Here is a 12834-nt window from a genome sequence, read left to right on the forward strand (position 1 = left end):
TGCTCAGAGAGGTGGAGTGACTTTCCTAGGTCACATAGCCAATGAATGGCAGAACCAGGACTTCAACCCAGATATGGCAGATCCCAAAATTTCTACACTGTGTGTCTTCATCACCTAAAGAGGACAGAAGAGAGAAATTCGCATTTCAGCCTCCATTTAAAATAAGAGGTTCACCTGGGTATAATTATGTACAAAGAATGTTCTGAAAATTATGTTCAGTGCTTTAGTTGCATATTTGCGTTGCATATAAATTTTCTTATTTTCAGGTAACATGTTTAAGATAAAATGGTTGCCAATCATTGAAATGAAAGGTTAAAGGAAAAATAAGCTCTAAATCATTGCATCATTTTACTTTTCTCTTATTTTTCCTATCATTTATTTATTGCATTGTATCTCTTATGCTCCATTTTCCTTCTTGCTGTTTGTTCCATTTAGTATTGCCCAAAGCCAGGACCCGCCTCTCCTTAATAGGGCTACCCTCCTTGTAAGGTCTCCTATTGGCTGTTTTCTTTTCCTCCCCATCGAAACTTACTTGTCCTATGTCTTATTCTTATAACAGGGCTCTCACCCAGGTGTCCTGGTTAAAAAAAAATCAGTGAAATAAGCTTTGCTGGGGCATATGTGTTTTAGGCCCCCTGGGTTCCCAAAGGCTGCCCCTCTGACAGCCTGGGAACAGAGTGTAGTGGGGTTTATACTTAGAGACGAGTGAGAGGTGGTCATGACCGGGCAGGCTTGCTCATGTTTTAAAGGTTGAGAAGTTTCACACCTCTAGCCTCAAGTCCAAGTCTTTAAATTCCTCTATTTCCGGAGTGGCTAGTCCCATCTCTCAGTCAAGACCTTGCGACAGGGGTCCTTCCCCAGGAGATTCACTTCTTCAGTCCCATTTGGGAATCCTTCCCTCCATATGGCAACATTTTTGGGGTCCAGGAAGAGAGAGCTTGCTGTAAATTCAGATGCCATCAGGCACTGAGGGATGATGACCCCATTTTTCTTTTTTTCCACTGTGGTTTATTGTGCAGCTAATTCTCATTGGTTATGCTGAGGCGAGGATTCTTTGGGAGTTTGGAAGGAAATTTCTTCACTTTTTCCATTCCTTTCTTCCCAGAGACAGTTTGCTGGCAGAGTAATGGCCACCTCTCTCGGCAGCCAGATGAGAAACAGAGCTTAAGAGAGAGGCGAGAACAACGCTTATGTGGCCAGCACCATTCCTTGGCATTTAAAAAAAGTCAGTCCAACGTGGGGTCATTTTTTTTTTTTTGAAAAGTGAAGGAAAATGCAAAACAAAAAGGACCTGGTCTCAAGAGGGGTGAAAATTGCTCTTTGGGGAGAGAAGATTGTAGCTGAGACGACAGATGCCACATTCCTCTTTCCTCCTGGACCATCGATGCTCATGTTACCCCATCACCAGCCTGGCCTCAGTCTCTCATGGTAGACAAGTGCACATTCATGTGTTCTGAGGCATGGTCCTCGCTGCCTCCTCACCAAAGACTTGGAGCCCCAGGGATCTCCAAAAAACTGTTGTGGAGACAGTCCCATCGTCTCATTTGCAGCCACCCCTCCCACAACTGTTACTCTGCCCAGCCACAGAACCCAAATCAGTCACTTGGTGCTGTCCTTTCTCGCTCAAGTTGGGTGTGATGCCAGAAGGACAAGAATTCTCACTTCAAAGGGCTTCCGAAGGGCTTTTACAAATGTCGCCTCAAATTTAATTTTTCACTTTCCATTGTTTGTGCTTAAGAAATTGGTATAACTCTTAAAGAAAATGACATACAAACAACATATGTACATAGTTAAAATAAAAAAGCAGACAATGTTACAGAAAGGCCAACCATGAAAAGTTCCCGTCTCTCATGCCATGGCCACCCATCCCAAATCCTGCTTTCTAGAGGAAACCACTCTTAATCGTTGCTTTCTTTCTTTTTTAAATGCAGTTTTTATTTTATTTTATCATGGCTTAAAGGGTGAAATAGTTCTACAAGCCTTGTTATTAAAACAGCAGTATAAGTTTCTTTTTGGGATGATTAAAATAATCTAAAATTAGATTGTGGTGATAGTTGCACAACTCTGTAAATATGCTAAACCCCACTGAACTGGACACTTTAAAAGAAAGAATTTTATGGTCTATAAATTATATCTCAATAAAGCTGTATAAAAAGAGGAGGGTAATAAATACTTCCAAGATAAGCAGTCTCTGATCATCCCCCCCGCCCCCCCCCCCCCCCCCCCCCCCACTTCCCAGAGACAACCCCTTTCAATTAGTGTGGCATTTTCCTCCGTATCTCTAACTATTCTTGATTGCTCAGTTTTAGGCATTCACTATTGACTTCCCATTAAAAAAAGATGAGGCATTAGCGTGCTTTCATATCACTTACCCTGGCCCCCACCACACCAAATGCACGCTTCCAATCCCCTGTCCTTCCAGTATAGAGTTATATACATTTTGGGTAGCTCAGTGTTCTGTGTTCACATTAGTATGAGGACAAAAACTCCCTTGTGCCGGGAGCAGGGCATCCAGGGGTTTAACTGATTCTTTGTTCGTCAACCTTCTATCTTTTGTTTCTCTCATTCCCACTTCCAGTGGTACCTGGTGTGGCTGATTCCCAAGTCTTTTGAGGCATCCATAGTGTAAAGTGTTTCCTCGAGGCTTTCTCCGCTGTGTTCTTTGAATATATGTATATATTTTGAGAGAGGTCCTTAGATTATTTATCACTCATTCAGCTGCTGTATGGTTTCTGAAATTTTATTTTCTCATCTCCCATTCTCTTGTTTTAAAATCAAATTTATTAAGATATAATTCATATGCTATACAATTCACCCACTTAAAGTATAAAATTCAATAGCATATTCACAGAGTTGAGCATCCATCACCACGATCAACTTTAGAACATTAAAATTTCTTTTTCTGGGGCTAGCAGTTGAGTTTGCGTGCTCCACTTCAGTGGCCCAGAGTTCACTGGTTCAGATCCCAGGCACGGACCTATGCACTGCTTGGCAAGCCATGCGGTGGCAGGCGTCCCACATATAAAGTAGAGGAAGATGGGCACAGATGGTAGCTCAGGGCCAGTCTTCCTCAGCAAAAAGAGGAGGATTGGCGGTGGATGTTAGCTCAGGGCTAATTGTCCTCAAAAAAGAAAAAATTTCTTTTTCTTTGTGAGTTTATGCCGTAAAGCTTCCTTTGCTGTATCTGTAGTGGGATTCCAGGGGATAGTGGAGGCTGACACATGTATTTGATTTGTTATATTTACCAGAGCTTCTACTTAGTATCTTTTTATCGCTTCTGATTTATTAAATTTATGCATTATCTAATGGTTTCCTGCTATAACAGATGAAGATTGAGCTCAGTTACACTCTCCCACTGTAGTTACAGCACTATTTTTAGTTCCTTCATTAACTATCTGTAATTTTAAATACTTTGTTGACCTCTTTATTTCTTGTTCTATCAATTATAGACAGCATCTCTTAACACTATATATATATGTTTTTTGAGCATATTTACTTCTCTTCTTTTTTATTTACATTTCTTCTTCATTACACCTTTCAGATTCTCATCTGTAACTTTTCCTTTCCGTTTTAAGGCTAATATCTTCATAACTATAACCATAATTAAATTTTCATGCTTTGCCTATATATTGATCCAAAAGTTAAAAATCAATAATAAAAATTTTTTATATTATGAATATGTAAATATTTTCACCACATATTCAACTAAAGAATTCTGATTACATTTCATTTTTTGTTAAATTTTTATTTTTTACTGGAATTTTTAACTGCCTTTCTTTTCTTATTGCATTGTTTGCCTGAATTATAATCTTAAATTCTAACTAACCAAGAATAATATCCTATCTATGGAATCCACACTTTTCCTTGATTTTTGTTCTCTGGAGGCCTTGTTGTCTTGCTGCAGTCTGGACTGATTCCTCTCTCACTGTGCTGAATGGCTTTTATTCGGGAACTTGAACCTCCTGGGTTGAAATTGTTATTTCCTGAATCCTGTCTCTCTGGTTCTTCTTTTACTCTCTTATTTTGATGGAGCGCATCCTCAACTATATTTATAAAAAGATAGTAAGTTTTTCTTTCCTTGGAGGTCTGAAAATGTGTTTGTCTTAATTTTGTACTTGATTGATAGTTTGGCAGGGTATATAATTCTATGTTGAAACTAGATTTTTCTCAGAAATTTGAAGGCTTTGTTCCAAGATTTTCTAGACTCCAACATTTCTGATGTAATGTCTGTTACCGATCTGCTTCCTGTTCCCCTGTAGACAATTTTATTTTCCCTTCTTGGAAGCTTTTAGGCTTTTTTTCTTTATCCTTGTGGGTCTTGAAATTTCATAATGTGTATCTCTCTCTCTCTCCTTTTGTATAGTGCATTTGGTTCACCCTTCAATCTAAAGACTTGTAGCTTTCAATTCTGGGATTTTGGGGTAAAATTTAAAAATAATTTCCCCCCTTCTGTTTTTTATACTCTTTTTTTTTTTCTTCTTGGACTTCTACAAGTCAGATGGATTGATCCCCTATGTCTCCTATCATTTTTCTTTTATTTAATATTTTAAATAAATATTGAATAACAGCATCCTCCACCCTGTTACACTGATCCCCTGTGTCTCTTATCTTTTTCTTTTACTTAATATTTTCCTTTCTTTTTATAATCTTTGCTAGGAGATTTTCTTACTTTATTTTCCAATCATTTTGATGATTTAAAAAATTTTGGATAATTTCTTTCATTCATAGTATCTTGTTATTATTTTATGTGACATTGTCTCCAATTTCTCTGAGGCTACTAATTAGAAATCTGCTCTGTCTCTGAATTACTCATTTCTTATTGCTTGTGTTGGTCTTTTTCTTTGGCAGTGTAGGCTTCCCTCTAAAGTCTAGTGGGTTTTTAGTTGTTTGGTTATATTTAAGAGTGAGGCGATAGAAAAAGGTGATTGACAGGTCTGTGTGTGGGGGCAGAGCTTGTCAACTGGTAAGGTTTGCTTTAAAGAGAGTGAGCAGGAAGTTGGACCTTACCAAGGAGACTCCAAATGCCTTATACTGGCCACCTTAGTTCTCCCCAGTTTGTCCACTCTTAAAAGAGAAGGACCCTCTGTTTTGTTTGTTTGGGGTAGGGGGGGAGTGATTAGAGAATATCAGACTGCTAAGAGTTCTGCACAAGGTGGAGGCAGGAAGTAAGTTGGGGAACAACTGTTCTATATGCAGACTTTCCATTAATCTCCTTGTTTTCAGCCCTTCATCTTACTCCCCATCCCTAACACCTGGCACTTCTGAGTTGGGAGCCTCTCTGGGGCTGTTCAGGGCAGAGGTCTCCCTCTTTAGCTGCAGCCCCCTCCATGAGTCCTGTAGGCTGTAGCATCATCCAACCTGGTTTCATCCCTTACCAGATCCGTGTGTATTGTTTTCTGTCTTTCAGAAATTTATCAAAACCCATTGTCCATTGATGGATATTCCAACTTTGTTTATTCTGATGGATTTTAAAATATTTTTGCTGTCATTTTAATGAGGTCTTGCAAGGCAGTAACAATGAGTGGTGTGCTATCTTGAATTAGAGACTCTGTTAGTTTTGATAAGTGTAGTAAAGATCTTGGGTTCATTGGCAGATCTTGGTTATAATCATATAGTTCAATGCATTTTTATGCCCTTGCTGCAGCATTGCTATTATGTGGACGACTGGAGAAGCATTTAGAAGAGGGGGCTAAACAATTCATCTTTCTGAGGCCCAGATGCTATGATGGATGTGGTTTTGTGTTAAGTGCTAGAGAAACAAAGATGAATTAGTCATAGCCACCTCCTGTCAGGTAGTTGGGGTAAGGATTGGAAGAGACAAAAGAATAAGATCGTACGGTGAGTGTACGATAGAGATATGTAACAGGTGGTGTACTAGAATAGAGGAAGGTGAAATAATGGAGGGTTTCACCGAGGAAGTAGTATTTAAGTTTAAATAAACGTTCTCCAGATTGACAACGGAGAGGGAAGGCATTCCAGGCGGAGGGAAGAGCATGGATATAAGCTTGGAGTCATGACAGAGCTTGGTGCTTTCAGGGAACATGTAATAATTCCATATAACTGGATAGAGCATAGGTGCTTGTGGAGGAATGATGACAAATGAGACTAGAAAGCCAACAATAGTGGCTAATGTGTCTCATATGTACAATTACTATGCACATTTACAGATGAGGAAACTGAGGCACAGACTCACATGACATTAAGGTCCCTCAGTTAATAAATGGGGAAACTGAGATGTGATCCTTGAAAGTCTGGCTCCGGAGCGCATTTTTTTTTTGTTCAGGGGTTACATCATCGTGGGTTTTGTTGAGGAGTTTGGACTTGTTCCCACAAACAGGCTTTAAGGTAGAGGAGCGATGTGATCAGTGTTGTGTTTCAGAGACATAATTCTGGAGACACCATTTGAAAGGATGTTAGGCCAGAGTCAGGGAGCCCAGAGAGTAAGTTAGGGGATGACTGCACTGTATACCAGGCAATGGGTGATGGCTCCTCAATTTAGAAGGAAAATGAAGCTGCAATGGAAGAGGCTATTATGAAAATAATTCAGAGGCAGAAGCAATAGAACTTGGTCACTAACTAGATGTGGGAGTTAGGAGAAGATGGGGCCAGGATGTGGTGGCCGAGCCATTGGTGGTTTGAGAGTACAAGGTGAGCTTGCTTGGGAGGGGGGAGCGACAGAGAATGAGTCAGTGTCGAACATGGTGCAGTTGAGGTGACTGTCCAATATCCGGGTAGTCATGTCCAGAAGTGGTTGGAAAGAGGGGTCTGGAATGCTTGGGAGACATCTGTGTTGGAGTTGCAGATTTGGGAGTCACTGGATCATAAAGAAAATTGAAATCACGGGAGTAGTTATGAAGAGAATATGTGGGATGAAGAAAGCCAATGTCAGAGTCCTGGGAAGCGTCAGAATTTATGAGGACCATGTCTGCAAAGTTGGCTGATGATATCGTTGAGAAGAGGTGGAGGGGTGTGGGTGGTGGGAGAAGTTAGGAGGATTCCAGTACTGCATCTGGGCTCCATGGTGTCTGGGGCCGAGGTCTGTAAGGGAGGTGGCCTTCAGGTCTCTGAAGAGCAGGAGGAGGAGGCCAGTGGTGAAGCAGAGATGGAGAGAGGAGTTTTTCCAGCAATGAGGGCTCCACGGGGGAACAGAGGAAAGGGGTGGCAGGGAGGATAGTATTCAGAAGCGTTTGGGTGAAGAGAGGACGCTTGACCGTGAGTTGAGTGACCGAGGGCGCCTTAAGGACTGGATGAGGGAGGGGCAGGAGCCATTCCAAACTGGCCTCTCTTTTCTCAGCTATTTCCAGTGTCTAGTCTGCTCAGGTGGCTGCCCTTAGCTGCAGGTGGTGGTCAGCCCTTCTAGATCTACAGGGTTGAATCTGGGTTCCTGAAGTGCTGATGTGCAAGAACCACTGTGTAAGTTGATATCCACACGTTTGGCTTCTTCTGACCGGGACAGATGTAGAAACAGTAAGCCTGGCCGCCCAAAGGAAGCGGAGAGGCTTACAAATCCAAACCTTTATTCTGTTTTAATCGGAATGTCAGGACTCAGCTTCATTTCTCCAATCTGTTCCAGTCTAAAGGAAAATGGGCCATCTCTGGCCCTACATTTTAGAGCAGAGCGTGACAACTGTCTGCCACATGTCTGATTGGCTGGTCTGGACCCCCACACATCCCAGTGCCTGGCCACTCCTGAGGCTCCTCCAGACTCCACACAGGTGTCTGCACTGGTTTCTGAGTGTCTCCTGAACTTCTCACAACAGCCCTTCTGGTAGGTGTTATGTGGGTCTTGTTTGCAACTAGCAAAAAAGAAAGCACAGGATCACATGAATACTAAGTGGGACAAGTAGAATTTATTTAATTAAGCTTTTCTTTTGTTATGAAATATTTCAGAAAAACCAGAAATCTTCCAAGAATAACATATCCATTACCTTCTGTACCCAGTGATAGCTCTATAAGACTCTAACCTTAAGACATCTCCGCACCAGATTCTTTAAAGAAAATATTAACATATCCAGTTGAAGCACTCTGTGTCTCTCCTCCTGAACTTTCCCCTCTTCCCTTTCTCTTTAGAGGTAACCACTTTTTGAAGTTGGTGTTTATTACCATGCAAGTGGTTATATTTTTATTATATATACTATATCAAAAAACAATCTATGGTATTATTTTGTATGCTTTCAAATGTTCCATAAATGATATCAAACTCTACATTTTTTTTCTGGATTCTGTCTGAGTGTATTTAAGATATCCGTTGGAGATTGTAGACGATGTTAACTTGCGCTTGCATTGAGCAATCAGCCTTTGTCAGCTCTGACATGAAGGGATCATAGGCTCTGAAAGTTCAGTGTCTCACAATTCCCGTCCAGTCCTGATAACTCAGAGCTCTAACTCCTTAGTTCCCAATTTGGATATTTAGGTCAATTTCCTTGGATAATATTACAGGCTTTATTATTGGAAATTTGTCTTGGTCAAGCATTTCTTGCCAAACCATTCTGTATAATGAATGAAACATGAACAATATTTTCCACAGTGCAGAGAGGCGGGTGGAGAGTGGGGGGAAATGTGGATCAACCAAGAAGTCAGAGGACTTAGGAGTATCAGAATCTTCTCGACAATGATTGCAATAGTCTCAAGGTTCTTTATACTCCCGTTTCTTCTTTATGAGTCTTTCTCATTTGGCACAAAGAACTCTTCTGGTATTGAATCCAACAGGAAGTGGAATATTTGGGCTTTATTGAAGGTTATTGAAGGTTTTGCCTAATGTTTTCCATGAGTCAGACAATGAAATAAAAGCATCACAGCTATCTTCATCAATGATGAGCTCTTCAGCTTCTACACCAGTGATGTACAATGCTTTCTGCAGAATTCCAAAATGTCTAGAATTTTCTGCAATGTTGCAAATGTTCTATATCTGTGCTGCACAATCCGGTAGCTATTTGCCACTAGCCACATACGGCTATTGAGCCCTTGAAATGTGGCTAATGTGACTTCGGAACTGAATGATACACTTTACTTAATGTTTTGATAGTTTAAGTTAGAATAGCCTCACGGGATTAACAGCTACTGTATTGGACAGCACAGTTCTAGAGGATTTGGACCAATATGTGTTGGGAGAGTTTCAACAAGTCTTAATAAATCAAATGAGTTCATATTAAATTGCAACTCATTTATTTGCCTCTTTCTTTCCCCAAATCTGAAGCTAATATAAGAAACTGGATAGCTTGGAAAATATTGTACAGAGCATTGTTTCTCCAAGAGCTTCTGTTAATCTGTTGTTTGTAGTCAGCGTATTCTCGTGATTTCATTGGTGTCGATGAGTGCCAGGTATTGATGGAGCATCTGCCTGCACCCCCGTCATTGTCCCTTGCCTTATAGCTCACTCAGTCTACAGTATCCTTCCTCAGTTCCAGTGATTCTGACCCTTTTAAATTCAAGTTGGCCTTAGCCTCGCGCTAGCACAGCCTCACTCTGGGAGATGGGCAAGAGTGGAGACCAGGACCTACGAAGGTCCTGATTCCAATCCTGGTTTTGGATTCTATCTAGATCAGCTTTCATTTCTTTAACTTTCTATTTTGAAATAATTTTTGACTTACAAAAATGTTCCAAATAGTACAATTGTACAAAGAGTCCTGGAGTATTTTTTTCACCCAGATTCCTGTATGTTCATGTGGTTAACATTTCACCACCATCGCTTCATTCTCCCCTCGCCTTCTCTACGTCTCCATCTATATCTGTGTTCGTTTCGTATCTGTTATCTATGTCCCTGTCTCTCTATCTCTCTCCATATATACGTATTGCCCCTAAAAACAGAGACATTCTCTTATATAACTACAGTACAATTACCAAAACCATAAAATTAACATAAATACAGTACTATTTTCTAATCTGTAGACCTCATTCAAAGTTTTCCTATTGTCCCAATAATGTCCTTTATAACAATAACAACAATAAAAATCTTCTGATCCAGTAATCAACCCAGGATCACAGGCTATGTTTGTTTCCTTGTCTCATTAGTCTCCTTTAATCTAGAACAGTTCTTCAATCTTTTTGTCTTTCCATGGTCTTGACATTTGTGAAGAGCGTAGGTCAGCTATTTTGTAGAATTTCCCTCAATTTCTGTTTGTCTGATGTTTCCTCATGAGTGGATTTAGCTTATACATTTTTGGCAAGACTATCATGAAAGTGATGTGTCCTCAGTGCCTCATATACAGAAACACATGATACCAATTTTTCTTTTGTGATTACTTGCTAAAGGTTGTATCTGCCAAGTTTCTTCATTATAAAGTTAGTATTTTTGCTTTTGTAATTAGTAAGTATCTTTGGTGAGATATTTTGAGACTATGTAAATATCCTGTTTCTGCTCATGCTTTTGCCCATTAGTTTTAATATCTATTTATCATTCTTGCTTGAAACAATCATTACTATTGTGGTTGCCAAATGGCGATTGTCGAATTACATCATTCTTTCTGTAGCTGGAATTTATTTGTGCACATTCTATGGTAAGGAAGATTTTCTTCTTTTTTATCTATCTATCTATCTATCTATCTATCTATCTATATCTATCTATCTTTATCATCTATCTGTCTCTCTATCTCAGTATGGACTCAGGGATTCCTGTTTCTTTCCACGGATTATATTCTATCACTATTGCTGTTTATTATGTTGCTAAATTTTCCCAGATGTGGGCAGTGGGAATCCCATAATTTTGGCTCTTTTGTTCTTTGACATCTCCTCAACTCTTTTGGAGCAACTTCTTACTTTCTGATATAACAAAATGTTTCAGTCTCATCTTGCACTTTTTGTGTACCAACCTTGAAATCAGTCATTTCTTCAGGGACCAGCTTTCATTGTGATGATCACATGTTGGTAGGGTGAATAGGAGACAAAAGCCAAGGTAAGGAACTGGGAACCTAAAAGGCAGTGTGACCCTAGTGCATGAACGAATTAGAAAAATACTCTGCCTTACAGATGGGATTAGCAAGGAAGCTTGCTTGTCAGTGTTGGGTTAAGGGAGAACATTTTCTCTTGAGAATTCTTAACCATAAGCTGGCACTCACTCGAGTTTGTAACCCAAATTTATACTACCTGAATGATTCTATATCTTTAGGTCAGAATTTGTTTTAAAGTAGTTCTGGATTGGTAATGATTCCAGATATTTGGAAAAGCAAACATAAAGCCTCTTTGGAGAAATGCGGTCCCAACACAAATCTCAAGTTTTCCATGAATAAAGTTCTGAGGAATGTGGGCTCAGAGTCAAAAGCAAAAAGCATTTAAGAAGACAAGGCACTATGAACAGGAACAACAAACCACAGAATCAGGCCAGAGGTTTTAGATACAGGAATTCTCAAATACAAAACATAAATTAAGCATTTTAAAAATATTTAAAGAAAGAAAAGTGGTGATTAAAAATTTAAGATACAAGTGATTATGAAAGACAAACAAGTGTATTTGAAAAACAACCAGATACAATTTAAAAAAAATTTTGATAAAAAAATGGAAGTAAAAAAACTCAAATGATGGTTTAAAGAGAAGATTAGATGTAGGTGATAAATCTATGAACAGGAAAATGGATCTGAAGACATTATCCAGAATGCATAATAGAGGGAGAAAGAGGTAGAAAATTTCAAAGACAGATTAAAAAACATGGAGGACAATGTGAGAGGGTCTAACGTATGTCCAATTGGAGTTCTAGAAGGAAAGACGAGAGAATGGAGGAGAGGCAATTTTTGAAAAGATAACGACTAAAAAGTTTTCTGAATTGATGAAACATACATACACACTTCAGATTCAGGAAGCCCAATGAATTTATAGCAATATAAACAAAATTTTCCATAGACAGATAGTGGTAAAACTGAGGGATATCAAAGACTATGGAGAGCAGCTGATATTCCCAGCAGCTAGGGGGTGGGCATGTCATTTGTCAACCTTGAAGAGGGGCTGTGGGCAGAGTATCATACTATCCACTGCAAATTTTCATAATAGTAAGTAAGAAAATACTAGATAGAAAATTGTATTTATAGTATGATTTCAGTATTTAAAAATAGGCATATATAAAAAGAATGACTGGAAGGAAATAAACTAAAATGTTTAAGGGGTTTTGTTTTGGTGTTGGAATAACAGAAAACTTTCATTCCCCTCCACCAACCTGGATCTTATAAATACACATAAAAACTTTGGAATGGTTTTTGGAAAAATAAAACTACCCCACTCATTCTTCTCTAAAGCTCTTCAAATCAGTCAGAAAATGAACATCAGTGTCCCTTAATAGGTGAGTGGATAAACAAGCTGTAGTACATCCATCCAATGGAATATTACTCAGCAATAAAAAATGCACAATCAAGCAATGAATAGCCATGGAGGAAACTTAAATGCATATTGCTAAGTGAAAGAAGCCAATATGAGAAGGCTACACACTGTATGATTCCAGCTGTATGGTATTCTGGAAAAGGCAAGACTATGGAGACACTAAAAATATCAGTGGTTTCCAGGGGTTCAGTGGAGGAGAGGGGGAGGGATAAAGAGGTGGAGTGCAGGGGATTTTTAGGGTGGTGGAGCTATTCTGCGTGATACTCTATGATACATGGTGGATACATGTGCATTGGCCAAAATCTATAGAACTGCAACACAAAGAATGAACTCTAATGTAAACTATGGACTCTAGTATTGAGTTATCAATTGTAACAAATAGACCACACTCATACACGATATTAACCAAAGGGCAAACTATGTATAGGGAAGAGGGGATATATGGCAACTCGCTGCACTCTCGGCTCGATTTTTCTCTAAACTTAAAACTATTCTAAAAAAATAAAATCTACTGACAAAAAAATAAAAAGG

The sequence above is a fragment of the Equus quagga genome, chromosome 5 (assembly GCF_021613505.1).
Source record: "Equus quagga isolate Etosha38 chromosome 5, UCLA_HA_Equagga_1.0, whole genome shotgun sequence".
Lineage (NCBI taxonomy): Eukaryota > Metazoa > Chordata > Mammalia > Perissodactyla > Equidae > Equus > Equus quagga.